We start from the raw sequence: 20,209 nt of genomic DNA, 5'->3' as shown, positions 1-20,209 counted from the left end.
TGGGGGCTGGCACGGGCAAAATCCTGGGCTAGAAATGAGGGGCTGTCATCACCCCGGGATTGGAAGGGAGGAGAGGAGGGAGAGTTCCAGAGACCCAGGAGAGAGGATGTAGCAACCGCCACCTTGAGAAGAGAGGTGCCCCCTTCAGCAGAGGGAAACAGCCAGTCCTAGGGAGTGAGGTCACTCTTCCCCAGCGTCCTGCAGCGGCTCCCATTGGCCAAGTCCATCCAGAAGGCAGAGAGCAGCGGGCTGGGTGGTGTGGTCAGCCTGGGGGCAGAGAGCCTGCGGCCGGAAGGAGAGCGATGGACACATAGAAGATGCTGGCACACGGGGTCTGATTCGGTTCTTAGTGTAGTGAACGAACCCCTGTGTCTTCACAGCACCCGTTTCTCATTCTGGCAGCAGCTCTACTTTTCATCGGGGGATCCAGGCTTCCACTCTCAGTCTCAGGATGGACCCGGTCCCAGGGATGATTATCCAGGTCTAAGCCAATCAACTTACTGCATTTCCGTGGCCTCTGTGATTGGTTCAGGATGGCCAGTCAGGGCTGATCCTAGAGGCGTGGCTACAGGGCCCTGAAGGGGCACCTCTTTCCTGCTGGACCCTGACCTGAGGGATGTAGCATAAAATTCCTGGCAGCCATCTTGCCACCGGGTGGCATCTGTGAATGAAGCCAACATGGAGGAGAGGACAGGCCAGATAGGGAGAGACTCAGGCCGAAGGATATTGTCTAAGCCCCTGGATCCAGCTGTGTCTGAAGCGGAATCTATTCCTGGAATTTTAGTTCCTCTTCTTGCTTAAGCCAGTTGGATTTGCACTGGCTTGCAAGAGAGATTCCTGACATTATCAGTTTTTTCTTTTCTTTTTTTTCATTCTAAGCACGCTACAGCTCTGGGTCTGTCATTCTCAGGATTTTTTTTTTTTTTTTAAGTTCAGCAAGAATGCTGAGCAAGTGGCAGATGTGGAGAGCATCGAGCCCTCTTGTGCCTCTGCTCTTTTGGGTCTGCATTTTCTCAGCGTAGAGCAGGCAATGGGCCTGGAAAGAAGGGGTGGGGTCCATCTGGGCCTGTCTGGTCTAGCTGGATGTGGCATAGCGAAGGCGGAACCCATGTCTCTGGCCTGGTGTGAGGTGCCCCAGAGGGGGAATCTGGGGGTTAGAACACTGGCTCTGGGTCAGATAGATATCAGGCCTGCTTTCTCATTAGCTGTGTGGTCCCGAGCAACCTGCCCACTTCCTGCCTTTGCCGAGTGGCTCATTTGGGAGAGGAAGCAGATAACGCCCAGTACATGGCTCCTGGTGAGGACCAGAGAGGTGGTGCAGTGCAGGGGCTGAGGGCTCAGGGCTCTGGGCTGGCACCCGCTCCCTCACCACTTAGCTGTGGAACCATAGGCATGCCACTTCTCCTCTCTGTGCCTCAGTCTCCTCACCTGGAAAATGGGTGCGATGATAGCATTTATGCTCTTATAGGATTGTCACACGGTGTTTTCCCGAAAATAAGACCTAGCCGGACACTCAGCTCTAATGTGTCTTTTGGAGCAAAAATTAATATACGACGCAGTCTTATATATATTATCTAATATATATTATATAAATCATGTATTAATTTATGCTCCAGAAGACACATTAGAGCTGATTGTCCAGTAGGTCTTATTTTCGGGGAAACAGGGTAGACACTAAATGATACATATAGACAAAGCCCTCTGACTGGTGCCAGGCATGTGATAAAAACAGCTGCTGCTTTTACCCAAAGCCTATAGACCAGGGGTGTCCAAACTTTTTTCAACATTTTTTTACCAAGGGCCATATGCGGTAAAATACACAAACAGCCGGGCCACTCACTTGAGGTGAAGTATGTATTGCCTCACCTGGTTTATTTAAGTAAACTAAATATATTTTTGGAATTTGCTGTGGGCCAATTAAAAATGGATCGCGGGCCGCAGTTTGGACACCCCTGCTATAGACAGTGTTAATAATTGGCAACCGTCACAATCTCTTATAGTCTTTGCAATTCTATGTAAAATCTTACTGAAGCCCCCTTATGTATTTCAAGGTCATTCGCCTCTTGATTCCTGCCCAGCACTAAACAAGGTATTTGACCTCTAACTGCCCCAGGTCGCTCATCTGCAAAATGGAGCATCACCACTTCTTACTTCACAGGGTTCTTGTCAGGTTTAAATGAGAAACGATTGTGCCATGCTTAGCACAGCTCACAGCCCACGCACGTACAGGACTCAATAAATATGAGCCATTACTAGTAACGGTATTACCGTTTCCAGCAAGACCTCAGGGCAAAAAACCCTGAGGCGTGTGTAATTCCGTGGGCCCGAGGGCCCAGACGGCCAGTTCATTCATCTCATGCTAGAATTTTACAGAACATAATACATTAAAATATATATGGATTTGTAGTTCTTAAAAGAGAAAGGAGATGGTTAGAATTTCACCCAGGGGACGTTTTCAGCAGAAAAACACCAACACTTGGCAGTGCCTACTGTGTGCCAGGAAATGTTCTGAGGATTTTACAGATATTAACTCATTTCATCCTGTATCAGTCAGGAAAGGTGAGGTTTTGCTGCAGTAACCAAGGACCCCCACATCCTGACTCAACAACAACAAGCACAGTTTATTTCTTGTTCATCGTGGGTCAGCAAAGACAGCTCTACCCTTGGTAAGCAGAGCAGCCATCATTTGAAGGGAGGTGAGAGCAATGAATCCCAGTGGTCATGGACTGGCTCCTAGTGCAATCCGTGTTGCTCTCATGCACATTTCATTGATGGAAGCACATCACATGACCTCACCTCAATTCAAGGGGTGGGGAATGGCTCCTCTTGTGTGCTGGGGAAGAGAGCCAGAAAGCCAGCAAGGGGTTTAGAGAGCACCACAGATGACTGTCCCCCATCCTCCCCGCTGTGCTATGAGTAGGTACAATTATTACCCACATTTTTCAGGTGAGAAACCCGAGGCTCAGAGAGGTTAGGTACCTTGCTCAAGGACATACAGCTTTGACGTAGCTAAGCAAAGAAATCATCCGATGTCCTCAAGAAAACCTTCACATTTCTCAGGCGGTGTATGTTCTGTTCTGGGACACACCACACACACACACACACACACACACACACACGCACGCACACATGCACACACCCCGACCGACCACACAGCAGGGCAGTGGTTTGGGGCACGTGGAGCCGTGAGTGCGCCTGCCCCCTCCCCTCGTTCCTCCTGCACTCAGCTGAGATCACTGTGATTTCCTGGTACTTTGTAATAATTTATGGCAAATCTAATGTGCCCGCCGCTGCGTGAGCTCATCGAATCCCCGTCTATTGTCTGAGCTTCGTACCAGGAGACGGCGTCCTCTGAGGGCGCTGGTATCATCACTCGGTGATTTATGGCACCAGCTTCCCCACCGAGTGAGGCTGACGCAGTTGGAGGCTCGAGGCGCTCAGGAGAGATGGCGGGGAAAGATCTGGTCGCTTAGTTTTATCCCCAGAGGAGAACAAACCTGAGAGGCGAGGACTGCCAGAAGCTCAAACCAGACAGCGCGTTACGTCTTCTGCTGCTGTGTCCTTACAGGAAAGCCTGGCTGGGCTACAGACGGCTCACGGGCATCTCGAGCTGAGCATGTTAAAATCGGCCTCAGACCTGCTCCTGCTGCTGCCTCTCCATCTCTGATGCTGACTTCATCTTCTGGTTGCTGGGCTGAAACTCTCGGGGTCATCCCTGACTCTTCTTTTTCTCTCACGCTTGACAGCCAATTCATTCAGACATCCTGTGGTTTTTATCTTCAAAATAGATCCAGAGTCTGACCACTCTTCATCCCCCCACTGCCTGCACCCGGGTGCCAGCTGCCGTCACTGCTCACTAGGACCGTTGCAGTAGCCCCTTTTCTGATCTGGCTGCCCCCTGGCCCCACATGGCGGGCCGAGGGGTCCTGATAAAACCCCAGGCACAGCAGGCTGCTCCTCTGGTCCCACCTCCCTCAGAGGAAAAGCCCGAGTTCTCACGGTGGCCTCCAAGCCCCACATGCTCCCGTCCCCCCCACCCCCTGTTCCCTTTCTGCCCTCATTTCCCAGTCTCGACCCCTTCACTGATTCAGCCTCAGCCCCACTGGCCCCCTTCCAGCTCCTGAGATCTGACAGGCACCTTCCAGCCTCCAGGCCTGTGCAGGGCTGTGCCCTCTTTCTCTTTCAGGTGAAACGACCCCTTCTCGGGGAGGTCTTCTCTGCTCGTCTATTCCATTTTAAGTTGCACCTCCTGGCATGCGCTGCTTGGATGTCTTTTCCTTCTTTTCTGCCCCGAGCCCCTCCCAGGACGTGGCCTAGTGTGCCGTGCGTTTTATTGTGGGTCTCCTCCGCTCTTTTAGGCAACACCCACAGGGTAGGGCTTCTTTCCATCTTGCTCACTGCTGGCTCCCTATTCCTAGAACAGGGCCTGGCACATAGTAGGTGCTCACCTAACATTTGCTGGATGTGTGCATTCAGATGTGGGTTAAGCACCTACTGTGGGGTCTCTAGGGTGACAGCAGAAAGGAAGCCTGATGTATGGTCCAGTGATGGAGTCGGGAGAAGACAGAAGGGCCCACAACACCAGGGCCTTGGTTTCCTAACCTGTAGAATGGGGGCAGCCATGGTGTTTTCCTTACTGGATTGCTATGCAGATTCATAGAATGGGTCTGTGTGTGGAGCTCTGGAAGCAGTGGCTGCACGTGGAAAGGGAGGTAAGAGTTAGCCAGTATTGTTTTCAGTTGTACCAGTGGGAGGGCGAGGGGACAGTACACCTGCTCCTTCTTTCCGGAGCAGCAGTCCTGCCACTACCGTGTTTCCCCGAAAATAAGACCTAGCCAAACAATCAGCTCTAATGCGTCTTTTAGAGCAAAAATTAATATAAGACTCGGTCTTATTTTACTATAAGACCGGGTTTAATGATATGATATGATATGATATGATATGATGTGATATGATATGCTGGGTTTTACGTTAATTTTTGCTCCAAAACACGCTTTAGAGCTGATTGTCTGGCTAGGTCTTATTTTCGGGGAACAGGGTACTGCTCTTTAAAAGCAGAGACCTCTAAGAGTTTGCAGTTGGCTTGTTAACAAAATGATAGGTCTGTCAGTATCTAAGGCGACAGCTGTTAACTTTGATTTTGCCGTTGTCTTTTCTACTTTGGAGGCAGCATATTCTCTGTTTAAGGTCTCAGACGTTGTCAGCAGCCCTGAGAGCTGGCGCGCTGAGTGCTGTGCCCACAGGCTGCAGTGACCCGAGGCCTGCCACTCCTAGCGAGCTGCCCGCACCTGCGCCTCCGCCCGCCGACGCCCAGCCTCCCCACCTCTGCAGGCCAGCTGTTCCCGCAGGGCCTTTGCACCTGCTGAGCCCTCCTCCCACAATGGACACGTGTCTCTCCAGCTTCAGCTCCATCCTCAGTTCCTGGGGAGACCTTCCCGTCCCTCAAGGCGAGATCAGGTCCCTTATTAGGGGCGCCCACAGCGAGGTGCCTCTTGTTTAGAACACCGATCCCAGCTGTCAGTCATGCACGTGGGTCACTGTTTGGTGTCCTCTGTGAGGGGGCCTCGTGCCATCTGTGAGGACCACCAGGGAAGTGGCGTACCTGTATTTGCTCACCCTTGCTCTCCAGCGCTCACCACAGTGCTGGTCCCAGCGCTGGTGGTCAGGCGCGCAGTAAACGTATGTGGGACGTGTGAACAAGTGGCCACACTCGGTGTCTAATGAACAAGGGCATCTTCAAGTAAGTGGCACGGTCTGGCACACAGAACACGTGGGTGCCACACTGCAGAACCCGCTTCCGTTCCTCACCCTTCCTGTGGTCCCACCTTCCCAGCTCCTCCCACTCGGGGGCAGGGTTTGCTTTCCTTCCCCTTGACTTGGGCCTTATCTAAGCCCAGGGATCATAGCCCCAGAGACCTTGCTAGATTCTGCGAGCTGTTTTGCGTTTCCTCCATCTCCATGAGGAGAGCTGAGTGACCACTGGTCCCAGTGGGAGGATGAGCTGTGGGGCTGGGTGCCCCATCAGCCAACATGCAGCGACCAAAAGGGTCCAGTGACATCTGCAGAACCCACCAGGCAGCCAGCCCAGAGCAACCCGTCCCAGCTCCGCCAGCCTCCCACGCTGCCTTTAGTCAGACAGGACCTGTCTCTTTCTTGTGTCCTGGCCCAGCAAAGCCCCCTTGACCCCGTGGTGAAGAAGCCCCGGGCTAGCCAGGAGCCGCTCCACAGCCCAGCCACGGTGACTGCCCTTCTCTCTGTAAAAAACGAGAGTGATCTCTTTATCCAACACGCCTGCTGTTTACTGTAAATAATCACATAAGATCTTCTCCTTTTCTCCTCTCCCTCCCCCTTCACATGCAAAAGCCATAATTATTTCAATGCAACGTCCCATCACCAGTGCTTTCAGGGGACACAATTAGTGCTGTGTGGGAACCCAATATTTCATGTTTGCACACACTGATTATTTCAGCAGAGAGGGTGGAGAATTACACTTGGAGCTGTGTGTGTCTTTGAGACACCTTGTCACAGAAATGGGATTTCTCACACCCAGCCGGTCTTTGGCCCCGTCCCCATAGCCCCTGTGTGGCTGGCTGAAGTCACGGCCATGCCCAGGTCAGCGTCTCGGGTCAGGCACGTGCGAGCTCCGGAGAACTGGGTCCTCGGGCAGGGGTGCAGGAGCAGGGGCCTGCTGCCCCAGGCCATACGCTCTCAACCACATTTTCCACAGGCTTCCGAAGGACTCTGGCACCACCGTTCCACGTGTAAAGAAAGGGACAGCGAGGCAGGCGCCACGGGCTGTGGGTCCGTGTCCCGTGTGGGCCCCTGTGCCCTCACCTGCACGATCATGACTTTTCTGTGCACGTCAATTCCCTTCCCTCGGAGACGAGAGATTTCAGCTGCTGCTCATCAAAGGTGCTGATGCCCTGGGCCATTTGCAGGTTTCACCTGCTGGAGAGGCCGCCCCAGCACCTTATTTTAAAATTGCAGTCTAACCTACATGAAGTTTCCCAGAAGCAGAGCCTGAGAGAGGGATTTTAGGGGTGATTTATGGAGCTGAAGGAGGCAGGCGGAGGCCGGATGGAGCACAGGAGAAGTGGAGCAAGCGTGTGGTCTCAGGAGAAGCTAACCTCAGCCTGGAGCTGCACTGCACCAGGGTGGCCTGTCCTCAGCCAGGTGGCTCGTGTGTGTGTGTGTGTGTGTGTGTGTGTGTGTGTGTGTGTCTGTGTGTTATATACATATTGGGTTTTGGGGAGGTGGGTGTTGCTTTGTTTTTTACTGCCGTAAAATATACATGCTGTAGACTGAATGTTTGTGTCCCTTGTAAAATCTGTACGTTGGAATCATACGTTATTTGTCCTCTTGCAGCTGGCTCACTCAGCATAATGTTTTCGAGGTCCAGCCATACTGCGTCCGTGCTTCGTTCCTTTTTTTGGCACATGGGTGTGCAAGCATCTGTTTACATCCCTGCTTTGGGGGCTATGTCAGTCAGGTGTTGGCCCCTGGGTGCCCCCGGGAGGGGGTACACTCAAGTGATTAACTCCAGTTTGGGTAAAAGCTAGTTCCCAGAGAAGGACGCAGCTGTGAGCCCCTCACAGCCGAGGAAAGGGACCTGGTGGCCGGAGCACCAAGGGTGTCCCCTTTACCTCCCACCCATCACCTGCTTTGTTTTCCTGCTAAGATCTTGACATCGCAATGATGCATCTACTTCTTTTTTTGTCGGACTCTGCCCCAGCCAGTGTTGGGAGGCCGGGGCTGTGTCTATTTTGCTCACCAGCGGCTCCCAGCTGCTGACGCGCAGGAGGGCTCCATAAATGTGTGTTGAATGAATGAATGGTCCATGATGGGGGGCCATGCCAAGTGTTTATGCACACCACCTCTGAATTATCACCATGGCTTTGTGACGTAGGCGCTGCGATTGTACCCAGTTTACAGAGGAGAGAACTGAGAGGCTCAGGGTGCTGAGGGAAGTCCCCGAGGTCTCAGGGCTCGGGAGTGGCAGAGCAGGGACACGGTCCCAGGGCTGCCCACCCCTGAGCGCATGGGCTTAACAGCTGAGACACTGGCCTCCCTATGTTTTGAAGTGCTCTCATCCATGTGTGTTTAAGTCGCACTAACTCAAGTGTGTAGTTGGAATGAGAGAAATTTCAATACGCAGGCGACTACCACGCCATTCCACCTAAGGAGTGGGGCTGAGGTGGGGACCTCCGTCTGTGTTTCTGGAGTTGGTGTCAGTTGTCACGTGCCCCTCCTATTGGGACCATGTTGTCTTGCTGAGGGAGACCCTCGTGGTCAAAGGAACAATTTTTAAACAGTGTATTGAGGAACCACACACAGTAAGGTGTGTAGTTTGATAGACTTTGACACATTCTCAGCGACATCATTGGCCCCCGATCACCATGTGTAGGATCAACCCACCTGGAAGTGTCCCTCGTGCCCTGCAGCCCACTCTGGCCCTCCAGGGGCGCCCACTATGGGCATGTCTATCACCCCTGAACCCCGCAGTGCATGAGCTCTTACGGCCAGTGTCTGGCTGCTTCTGCTTAACCTTGGCCGTGACAGCCGCTCATGTTTTCCTGTAAAGCACCAGTTTGTCCTTTTTATTTCTCTGTGGTTTTCAGTTGTATGAATAGTTTGCAATTTAGTTTTCATTCTGGTGCTGGTGGACATGGGGGTTGTTTTCAGGTTTGGGCAGTTTCAGAGAAGGCTGCGAGGATGTCCCTGTCTGTGTTCTGTTGGGCATCTGTACTCTTTTTTCTTGGGGGTGTATCTGGAGGTGCGGTTGCTGAATCGCAGACGAGGCTTATACTGCTTCCAGTAGCTACTGACCGTTTGCCAAACGAGTGGTACCGATTTTCACGGCCACCGGTCACGTCGGCATTCCAGGCTGCATGTCCTCCTTGACACGGGCATTGCCAACCAAAGTTACATAGTTTTCTAAAAAACTTTTGCTTATTTAAGTGTTTTTCCAGGACCCATCAGCTCCAAGTCACGTAGTTGTTTCAATCTAGTTGTGGAGGGCGCAGCTCACAGTGGCCCATGTGGGGATCGAACCGGCGACCTTGTAGTTAAGAGCACCGCGCTCTAACCAGCTGAGCTAACCGGCTGCCCCTCAGGTTACATATCTTTGATACAACCTGGCACCCAGAGATTGTTCCAGTGTGACTCGGCTAGCACCTGGCAGGAGCTGGAGGCACGGTAGAGAGGCAGCCACTGCTGGAGAAAGAAGGGGAGAAATACTCTGGTTGCTCCCTTCCTCCCGCCCTCCTCTTGCACCTGGTGCCTCCCATTGGCTGACTCTGGGTGGAAGCCAGCTGATTGGACAGCCCAGCATATAAGGCCCGGGGCAGAGCGAGCAGGCAGTGACCGCAGGGGCAGAGGAGGAGCTGGCTGTGCTGTACTTCCTCCCGCGTGGCCCACCACTTACCGTGGGGGTGATTTAAGAGACTTTTAAGGGTAAATTTGATTATGCTCATTATGTTAGTTACCAGCTCTCTGTAGAACCTAATAACCCACAGGTGAAAATTCTCTACTGGTGTTTAGTCTGGCTGGTTATGGGTGCTCCCTCTCAGGCCAAATGTCACTGTTAGGAAACAGCGAGCTGCCCTTTTCCCACAGGGGACAGGAGGGAGCTGGCTAGTTCAGCCTGGGTTTAACTCCTGCCTCCTTACAGCTCTGTGACCTTGGCCAAGTTCCTCAACCTCTTTGAGCTTCCGTCCTAAAACGGGGGATAACAACAATACCACCTCCTGGGCTAAGTGAGTTAGTCTGTGTGGAGTGCTCAGTGCAGGCCCTGGCACCCAGCAGGCACCCCGTCAGTGCTTGTTTGTTGTTCTTCCACTCGCACCTGGGGTTGGAGTGGTGCCCCCCCACTCACCTTTCACAATTGCAGTGTGCGTGAGCCCCAGCTAGCGGCTTTGAGGATGAGGGTACCTGGTGTTCCTAAAATAACCCTCATGCAATGGACAAGTGCCTTCAAAATCTCCCTGCAGAGAAGTGGCAGATGGAAGATAATTCTAGTAACACAAGTGCAGGTGAGCAGCAAGGAATCAGCTGAGTAATACAGGAGGACGTGCGTGGTTTACGGGCTGGGAAATATTTATATAACCGGGGTTGGTGTTCAGAATTTATTTTTACTATCTCACGGTATGATCGGAAGTGTCTGGAACAGTCTGATCGGGCTGCCCTTCCAGGAGAGAGAGAGACAGTCCCAGCTCTCCCGGGACTGGTTAGAGCAAGTTCCCAACAGGTAGCGTACCCTTGGGGGTGTGCAGGATAATTTTGGCTGGTACACAGTTCAGCTTCTCTTTTAATTTGAATACTTACACTGTTGAATTATAACATGTACTAGAGAAAAATAAAATAGCACATGTGTCTTTGGGCAATATTGGTAGGGAAAAAAAAATGTCCCCAAAGACCTACGTATTCCCAATGGGCCCAGTAATCTCCCACAAATTGTTGTGAAGTGATGGCTTCACCTGTGTATGAACAAGTATTCGGAGGAAGAATTTAACTAGTTAGAATAAGAAAGTAGTTATTACAACACTGCCTATTGTTTATGGAAACATTCTGTGTGGGAGGAATATTAAGACTCACAGAGGAGGTTACCCGCCAGCTCGGGTTTGGAGGCTGGGAGGAAGGAAGGGGAGAAGGGAGGAAGGAAGGCAGCGAAGGAGGCAGGCAGGAGGGGGAGAGGATGCTTGAGCGCGTGTGGGAGGAGGGCTTTCGCTGGGTCTGCAAGCTTTTATTTCTGTGAAAAGAGAGCTCTGAAGTAACTCTGGCAAAATGTTACTATCTGTTTAATCCGAGTGGTTGGATATGTGCAATCTGTTACATTGTTAGCTTTACCCTTTGTGTGTTTGAAATAGTTTGCAAAGTAAAAGACATTGAGAAAGTGAGTTTGGAATGAGGATGATGTCATAACTGCTGGCGTCTAATTCGCTATTTGAAATATTTTTCCCCAATGTGGGGAACACTTGACCTGTTACAGGATTTGAATCACACTGTCTGTACACACGAGTGCGGGATAGAAGTATGGTGGGTCCCGCTGTCATCGCAGGCAGCACCTCTGTGCTCAGTGCTACGGCCTCGGTAACACCCTCAGGAAAGGTCACTTCCTCTCAACTGAAACAAGGCCACCTGGAGGGTACCCCACATCCCTTGGAAACCTGTGGCTGTTCAGACACTTTATTGCCCTTAGGAGTTAGGAAAACGTTTGACAGAGAACCCCAGTAGTGGGAGTTTAAACATGACACAAGTTTACTTCTCACAGAAAAACACAATCAGGAGGGAGTCCCAGCTTCCGGCTCATGTGCAAACGTCACGTCTGAATCCCAGGCAGCAGAGAGGACGAAGGTAAGAAGACCACCCTCCCTTTAAGGGTGCTCTGCAGACACGGCACACATCACTTCTACGTCCTCGTGGCAGCACGCAGTGGTTTGGTCTCCTTCCCTCCCTCTCTCTCTCCCTCCCTCCCTTCCTTTTGTATATATATTTTGTCTCCCTTCCTTATCCATATATACACATACGTGTGTGTGCGTGTGCGTGTGCGAAAGGAGATAATCTGGAAGGTGCGGCGGATGCCTCTCCCTGGGTGCACCACCCCTCACTGCCGCCCAGGTGCAGGCACAGGACACGTCCAGCCCCAGAGGCCCCTGTGCCCCTTCCGTCAGTGGCACCCACCCTGCTGAGGTCGCTCTTCTGACTCTCTCTCCATAGGTGGGTTTTGTCCTAAAGTTTCATGTCAGTAGGGTCATGCAGAACACGCCCTGTTTCGCTGCTTTCGCGTTCATGTCACGTGTATTCATGGTTCGTCCTTTTTCAGTGCTGTATAATACTCTGCAATGCGCGTGGGCCACAGTTCACTGTTGGTGGATTTGGGGTTGTTCCTGTTTTTGGAGATTATGAACATAGCTGTTATAAATGTGATATGCCTTTTGGTGGACACGTCAGCAGAATGTTTCTTCTTAGTAAATAGATTTAAACAAAATCAATTGAGTCAGTTTAGGAAAACATCAGGGAACTCAGGGTAGGGGTGGGGTGCATGTGTGGTAAATTTGGGGTAGGTGTGCCCAGATGCCTGAGGTTTGGTGAACCCTGAGATGAGGGGGCACGAGCAGGTGCTCCTTTGGGGAGTCTTGACCTGTGCCAGGCCCTCTACCCACAGGAGCTCATGTTTTAATCTGCCAGCCCGAGGCTGAGACCCCCTCTGTGCCCTGGCGGTCACCTTGCTTCTTTGGGGAGAAGGCAGTGTGGGCACCCAGACAAGTCACAGCCATGGACCTCTGGAAATTGGAAGGTTACACCCAGCAAGGGTTGGCTTGTTGCTGAGGAGTGGCTTTGCTTCCCAGGGCACGTGGAGCAAATTCAGAGATCTTCCAATAAAAACAGGAAAAAAATGCTTTATCCCTGCATAAAAATAATAGGTACTCACTGTACGTACATAGAAGGGAGAGAACATTAAAAACCAGAAATGTGAAAAATGTACCACAAGACAACCGTGTTGACACCTGCCCAGGGAGCGTCATGTCACGTCACCCTGCGAGGTGGGGACAGACGAGCCCCGTTTCACAGATGAAGAGACAAGGCTCGTGCAGGCTAAGGGAGGCGTCACCTGAGGAAAACCCCCAGATCTCTGCAGAGGCCCCTTTCTTTGTTTGAACCCACCCCGGGATGCTGCGTGCTGCACGGCAGGCCGTGCCTTGTTGTGCCAGGGTACCCCTCCACCTGCAGTAACTGGGGGCTGTTCCACCAGCCAAGGCTCCGACCTGCTAAACGCCACCAGCCCAGTCACCGCGTCTCATCCGTGAAACAGGCCGCTTTCCCGGCTGGGCTGGGCAGTGTGATCCTGCCACAGAGACTTGGTCCCCACGGCCCGTTTGTCATAACTTCCTCGGCACTTTCTGTGGATGTGGCCAAAGCCTGGGTCTCAGCACTGTGGCTTCTACACAGCCCAATGCACCCTACATGTGACCCGGTAGAGGTTCCAGGCCCCATCCGTGTCCACAGATACGTGTTCACTTGCACACAGGCCTCCCTCTGTGGCAGAGAGGCTTTGAGGTAGAGCCCAGTGGGCTGGCTTTCAATCCTGACTCTGCCACTTACTGGCTGTGCAACTTTGCCCTGTGCCTCAGTTTCCCATCTGTGAAGTGGGGACGATGACAGAACCCACCTCGTGGAGTGTACTGGTTTCCTGGGCTGCCATGCAAAGTACCATCAACTAAGTGGCTTAAAACAGCCAAAATGTATTCCCTCACAGTCCTGGAGGCCGGATATCTGACATCCAGGTATCGGCAGGGCTCCTTCCTTCTGGGGTCACTGAGGGAGCATCCGCCCCAGGACTCTGAGCTTCTGGTGTTGCCGGCCGGCCAACCCTGATATTTCTTGGCGTGTTGATGCATCACTCCCATCCCTGCCTCTGTCCCCACATAACCGCTTCCCTCTGGGGTGTGTGTCCAAATTCCCGTCCTTTAGAAGGACACCATCACTGGCCCACCCGAATCAGCGTGCCCTCATTGTCACTGGATCACATCTGCACGTGCCCTGTTCCAATAAGACCACGTGCACAGTTCCCAGTGGACATGACTTTGGGGGGCCATGGGGCACGTGACTTAATCTGTGCACCGTGCTTAGCAGAGCTCTGGGCGCCTGTGCACGGCGTGCACCCCCATAGCACTTGCTACCATCCTTACCACACGGAGAAGTGCAAATCACACTCTTGTGTAAGCCACTGCTTGGGGGCTTCTGTTACAAGCAACCACAGGAAAGCCTGAGAGGACGTTTGCCTCACTGAGCCTGAGCTTGGCCGGGATCCCTCCACCCCCAAAACCCCCTTCCCCCTCCAGCTGCATTACTCAGCTGGGGAGATGCAGGCAAACCATAAACCAGAAGCTGCTCCCACTCCAGCTTTCCAACAAGGAGGGCTTAATGAGGCAATTAAGCAGAACTGTTTTCTGTATCTCCGTCTCCATCTTTCCCAGTGTGCTGTCAGAGCATCAGCGCCTGGAGGGCCCTTGACGATGAGAGCAGTGTGTCTGTCCTCCTAAGGTTCAAGAACAGGGCTCAGAGAGGGGCACTGGCAGGACCAAGGTCACACAGCGAGTTGCTGGCAAACCCCAGCACCTAGGACCCCGGCAGGTACGGGGAGCGAATGGCCCGGGTGGGGACTGTGGCACGCTGGGATACTCGGCCCGGCCAGAGACTGGTCACTGTGGAGCGCCACTGGACTATACCCGTGTGGGGATCCGGACCCTGTGTGACCAGGTCAGCTGCCTTTTCACGAGAAGCTAGCTAAAGCCCATGTTTGTAAGGGCTACCATCTAGTAAACGGAGTTCTAGAAAGCCCAGTGTAGACCAGACGGAGTGGTCCTTGCTGGGAACGTCTGTGCTTGAATACTGTGGGTCTGAGGTGGGCAGAGCCCAGGGGCTGGGTGGGAGGGGGGAAGGCCTGGCACAGGGGGCGCCTGGTTTCTCTTGGTCCCCTCAGTGGTGAGGAGGGATCTTCACGCCTGCCTACCTTGGTGTCCCCCCAGGTCCCCTCACAACCAGGGGTCTGCAGCGGCCCCCCATGCGGCATATATGCTGTGCACTGAACAGAGGCGCCCCCTGAGAAGTGACGGGGGATCGCGGGCCATGCTGCTCATCCTGGGAGAACGTTGCTGTGATGCAGAGGGCTCCTTTTTTAAATTCCCACAGTGATGTGCGCTCAGTTTGGGTTCTCCCAGAAGGAGATGCCAAGGGGAGATTACAAGCAAGAGGCTGATTGGGGGGAAACGGCTCTGAGGGAGGATGGGAGCGAGGGTTGTGGTGCTGGGCTGGTCTCTGTGCAGGAGGAGGGGCAAGGAGGTCCGGTGGGAGGGCCCCAGGCCTCAGCACAGTCCTGAGGAAGCCTTTGTCCTGGCCACAGGGAGTCCTGGAGCCCACGTCACCCAGCGGAGGCGTCAGCGTCTTGGGATCTGCCTTCCTTTCCCTTCCATGCTCATCACTGGCGGGGAAGCCCCTGTGGGATGTAGGGTGGGCGCAGAGTGTAGCAGCGGAGCTGTCAGTCAGTCAGTCACGTGCCCCACACTCAGAGACCTGAGGGGCTCCTGGTCAAGTTGTCCCCTGCTGTTTTCACTCGTGGGTGCCCAGTCTGTGAAGAGCTGCAAAAAGCCTGCATGCAGGCCTGGCATTTCTTTGATGGCTTTTTTTTTTTAGGGTAATCATTCAAGCAAGTTAGGCATTCTGTACCATAAGAGATCCGACAGTGTGACAACATAAAATATTTTCTCTCTGCTGTCCCTCATGCCCCCAGGGGAGTGCGAGGCCTTATACAAATGCACTGGTTTCTTATGGCTGCTGGGACGAATCGCCAAAACTTAGTGGCTTAAAACAATACATATTTATTCTCTTGCGGTTCTGGAGGTCAGAAATCCAAAATGAGACTTACGGACTAAATTCCTGGTGTCAGCAGGACGGATTCCCTCTGGAGGCTCCAGGGCAGAATGCGTTCCTTGCCTCTTTCAGCTTCTGGAGGAGGCCTGAGTTCCTTGGACCGTTGCCGGTTTCTCCATCATAACAACTCCTCTGTGTTTTGGGGGAGCCGTTCCTCTCCTGCTCTTAGTGCATCTGCGGGCTCTGAGCACCTCCCTCTGCTCTTTAGCACAAGGGCAGGCAAAGGGCCCAAGCCCAGGCCGTCAGAGTGGTTCATGACCTTGGCCAAGACAGAGAGTTTAGCTGCATTTGGGGTGGCTGGTCTTTCTGCGAGGTGGCTAAGCCAGTAGAATGAAAACCTGGATCTGCTGGTGGTTATGCTGCCTCCACATAGGAAGACCCTGCTTGAGCATAAAGTCTACATGGAAGAAAACAGACTAAGAACCAGAGGAAGGTCAATTCCTGTTGACCTTAAGGACCTGGATCTAGCTCTACCTGAAGCTTGCCAGGCCCGGAGATTTTTCAGATACTGAGATAATGAATCCCCCTTTGGTCTTAAGCCAGCTTGAATTGAGGTTGTCATTCTTGCTGCTAGGAGTCCTGACTGGTACTCGCTTCCCCAGTTTCGGGCATTCAGCCCCAAACCTCAGAATTAGCATGCCATTTCGTGTGGCGGTGCCATGCTCGTGTGGGTCTCACTGCTTTCCTTCCTGCCCCTTCCCTTCCCCTGCCAGCGGTGCTATTGGGTGATGCAGCCTAATGTATATTCAACAGTGGCTTCAAATCAAATTAATTTAGATTGGTTAATAAACTGTAACATCCGTTTCTAAATCAAGCTACATTTTCCTCTTGAGCAACTAAATTCATGCCTGTTGGTTTAATTTGTTGCTATTGTAATCTTTTAACGCTGATGAAATTATGGAAAGGTTTCTAGTGAAATTATCCAGATTTGATTAGGGTTGAACATATTAATATTTTCCTTCCCATAGTCTTTGGAGAGGGATTGGCTGGGAGTGTGTGGGTTCCATATGCTGTGGAGTGTGACCTCAGGAAGCAGACTCACCCTGTCCCTTTTTAGATCATTCTCTGGGTGTGCATTTATTGAGCACTGACTGTATGCACAGCCCTGGTGTTAACATTTTCAGTGGAGAGTTTGCAAGAAGGAGTTCTGGGCTTCGGTGTAGCAGTTGTCGTGCGTGACTTAGGGACACTGAGGGAGGGTCCCCTCTACTTGGCCTCTACTGCCCCACCTCCATTTGCGATGGGGCCTGCTCACCATAAACCCAGTGCTGGCCCCAAGTAGGTGATCGCATGCAAATCAGTTTGACCTTGAACTTGACCCTGAAGAATTTCCTGCTGATAAATCGCACCTTTCCAAGACCCCATGGTGAGCCGGAACAGGTGGAGGTGAGAGGAGGGAAAGGGTGAAGGTCAAAGCCAGAACCAGACCCAGCAGAGAGGAGAGCAACCCAGGCAGGTGGGTCTCCAGCTGTCCCTGTGCCGCTGCTCCCCTTCTCCTTGCTGAAGCTGTACTTACTGCCCTGCCTGCTAACTCCATTTGTTCTGGAATGTGCCAGGCCCCGCCCCAAACACCACATAATCACAGAGGAATCTGAAATGCCTTTCCAGCTTCCCTCCTTCAGGAAAGAGTGGGTTGGGCAGGGCCCAGGAACTGGGGTGAGTGATGTCAGGCGCGGAGAGGCCTGGGCGAGGGCCCCCCAGTTCAGTTTCCTGCCAGTCCTTGGGGAGGGCATCTCAGGGTAGCCTGACTCACCCTCCACTCACTGGCACGCAGGGCGGTGGGTCCTGAGCTTGGCAGACTTCTCTGGAAGGGCTGCGCCTTGTTTCCACTTGAATGCGTGATGTCACAACCACTCGTGCTGGTGTCTGTGCCGCAGCGCTGGACGCCTTTCAGGTCCCCAGATGGGCAGGGCAGAGCCCCACTGCTGAGCCTCTGGCCCTGCTGTTCCCCTGCGGGTCCTGCCCTGCCCCTCCTCCGCTCACTCCCTGCACCCCACAAGCTCAGCCCTCAGGTCGCGGCTGAAACGTGTCCTCCTCAGGGCCGGTCCCCCTTCTCCGTGGACTGTGCTCTCCGGCCCTCAATGCTATCCATTCAGAACCCCACACCAGTGGGAATTCCAGAACCGTGAGATGGTTTCCTCATACCCAGGTCCACGAGGCTGCAGTATCACTGAAAGCAGGAACCCCCTGTCTCTAACCCAGACGTGCACAAATGTGTTTAGTTGCCCTTGCATAGGGTTTTATTTTTAACAAATTAATTGCATCATTTTAAAGTGAACAGATTTCACATTTAAAAATCTGGATTTGTGGACTCTTTAAAAAAAAAGAAAAACCTAGAAGCATCAGTACCTTTGGGCCCCCCATTCCTGCCTGATGACGGTCGGCGGGAATTGTCCCGTAGGCAGGGATGCAGCTTTCGTCCACTGTGCCTCCCTCCCCGTCAGCCCCGACCGCCCCGCAGTGGAGCCACCTCACCTGTTTACACCGCCTGTCTCGTCTCTGTGGGTGTTGTGTTCTCACCCCTTGTCTGGTCCTCCGTGACCCTGGCCCATCTGTGCCTGGTGCGTAGTAGGCCCTTTACATTCAGTCATTGCAACAGCCTGGCGGGACACATCTTTTCATTCTCAAGATGAGGAAACTGCCGTTCAGAGAGGCTTAGTCCTCTTCCCAGGATCACACAGATAACAAGTGGCAGGACCGAGATTGGAGCCACTGGTCACCTGGTCCCCAGACCTGGGCTCCCTTCACCCCGTCCCATGCCTGCACCAACCAGAATGGAAAATGGAAAATGCCTCTTTTCACTTAAAATGCCACCCAAATCCTCTTGTTTGCTCCATTTTGAGACGGATTGAACACTCAGATTTCACAGGGACCATGAGGGTACATAAAGGAGGGGTGGGGGTGACATCAAGAGCAGGGACCCCAGGCCAGCATGTGGCCCAGTGTGGCAGGATTTCTGATGTTTCTAGAGAAGCCAGGCATCTGATTTGTGTGTGAAATATCCCAACCTGTCGGTGCTGTGCACATACTCCGATGTGTATAAAGTCCCTCCCCGGCCAGGTGGCAAGTGGCAGCGGCTGGGGGCCCCCGCCATGTTGCCAGGTTGTGCCCTCAACTTTAAAGCTTGGTCTTTGTCACTACCTGCAGAGGGCAGGCTGCATGTGGTGGATCCTGGCCTTTGCTCTCGCCGTCGTCAGGGTCCTTTGTGGGAGCCCGAGGTCTCCAGGACCTAGGAGGTGTAGTGGCTGCAACCTCCAGACCCAGAGTTGCTGCCAACCTTCCCCTTTCACACTGTCTCAGGGCCCTTCCCACCTGGTGTTTGGTGTTTACCGTTCATTTTAAAGAAAGAAAGAAAAAAGTATTGACCACCTACTGTGTACCAGGCCCCATGCAGCTTCCAAAACAAAATCAGAAATCACTTCCAGAGTCTCAAGGAGGGGGAGTTCTCCTGCCTTCTAGATCGTCAGCTCCACGAAGCCAGGAACATTGCTTTGTCTTATTCCCTGCGGTCGCCCCGGTGCCTAGAACAGAATGGGGTGCATAGTAGGTGCTCAGCAAATGTTTGTTGAGTGACAGAACGACAGTGTGGTAGCAGCCTCTTCCCAGACATTAGCTAATGAGAGGGAATTCCACCAAAGGAGTCCTATTCTTACCCTTCCTTTCAGGATGAGGCGCACAGGTGAGGTGGAGGAATGGGCCGGCTCTGGGGGCAAAACCCCTCTCTCCTCTAGCTCCAGTCCAGGTCCAGCATGCAACGCGCGCTTTCTCGCACGGTGGATTTTCAGAGCCTGTGGTTGACATCCAATGAATAAATAGATGGGTAGGAAATAAATGCTTCTTGTAACAATGGCAGCCAAGCCCTTCAGGACCACTCTGGAGGGGGCTCCTTCTTGGAAAGGGGCCTCGCCTCTCCTCTCAGACAGAACTGCATTCTGGAATCCAGGCAGCGTGGAGGAGTCACTCCTGGAAGGGTATTTCAACATTCATCAAACGTAATTATTTCCTCAAGTAAAATATTTAAACAGAGCTTCAAGGAATCCAACAAAGGAAAATGAGTTTTAGGGGAAATACACGCAAATACACACACACACACACACACACACACACACACACACACACACCAAATTCTTTCCTCAAAACATAAGCTGGAAGGATTTTTATCTGCTCTCAGAGGGAAAACTCAAGAGGTTTAATTTAAAACTTGGGCGGGCTCATGGCTTTTCAATGGGGTGATTGTTCCATAGTCAGGGAATGAGATAATACGAAAACGTTTTCGAGCCAGTGTTTGGTTTGGCTTCAGAAATTCAAACCGGCGTTCTTCTGAGAGCTTTCAGGCCCCATGCGTGGCTGGGGCTGGCATCTGCCTGGGTCGGAGACCAGGTTTGCAATAACATTTGTGCCATCGGAGACTTCCAGGCAGTTGCCGGCGAAGGGGCTGCGTTGTGCGCGTGTGCACGGCCAAGGTCGCGGTTACCCCCCTGGCTGCTTGTCACCTGGCGAGCGTGTAAAATCCGGGCCGAGAAAGACATGAGAGTAATCTGCCATTTTCTGGAAGCCCCTTGAGGCGACAGCATCTTTTGATCTGTCAGGGTTCATAACTCCCCCACCGTCTGCCAACCCGCTGGACTGGAAATGCAAACGGATCTTCTCACAGGTGCAGCCGGCACCATCCCGGCTGCCCAGGCCTCTTCCCGCTACCCCAGTGGCTTTTATCAGGTGGAAAGGAGCGAACCGATAGTGCAAATGCCCACGACCTCGCCTTCTACTTTGGCCCTTCTTG

The 20,209-nt window shown here is 52.8% G+C and overlaps 1 long non-coding RNA gene across 1 annotated transcript; it reads right to left on the bottom strand.

Annotated features, from left to right (window-relative positions):
• Positions 1-14,472: 14,472 nt before the first annotated feature.
• Positions 14,473-19,485, bottom strand: LOC148757344 (uncharacterized). Its single transcript, XR_016022457.1, has 3 exons — positions 19,083-19,485; positions 17,183-18,950; positions 14,473-15,688 (listed from the first exon to the last, which is right to left on the bottom strand). It is a non-coding gene; the product is annotated as an uncharacterized LOC148757344 (long non-coding RNA).
• Positions 19,486-20,209: the final 724 nt, after the last annotated feature.

The sequence above is a fragment of the Rhinolophus sinicus genome, chromosome 9 (genome assembly GCF_057876585.1).
Source record: "Rhinolophus sinicus isolate RSI-liver-muscle chromosome 9, RSI-T2T, whole genome shotgun sequence".
Taxonomy (NCBI): Eukaryota; Metazoa; Chordata; class Mammalia; order Chiroptera; family Rhinolophidae; genus Rhinolophus; species Rhinolophus sinicus.
The sequence above is the reverse complement of the archived record's forward strand: the minus strand, read 5'-3'. Positions and strand labels throughout refer to the sequence as shown.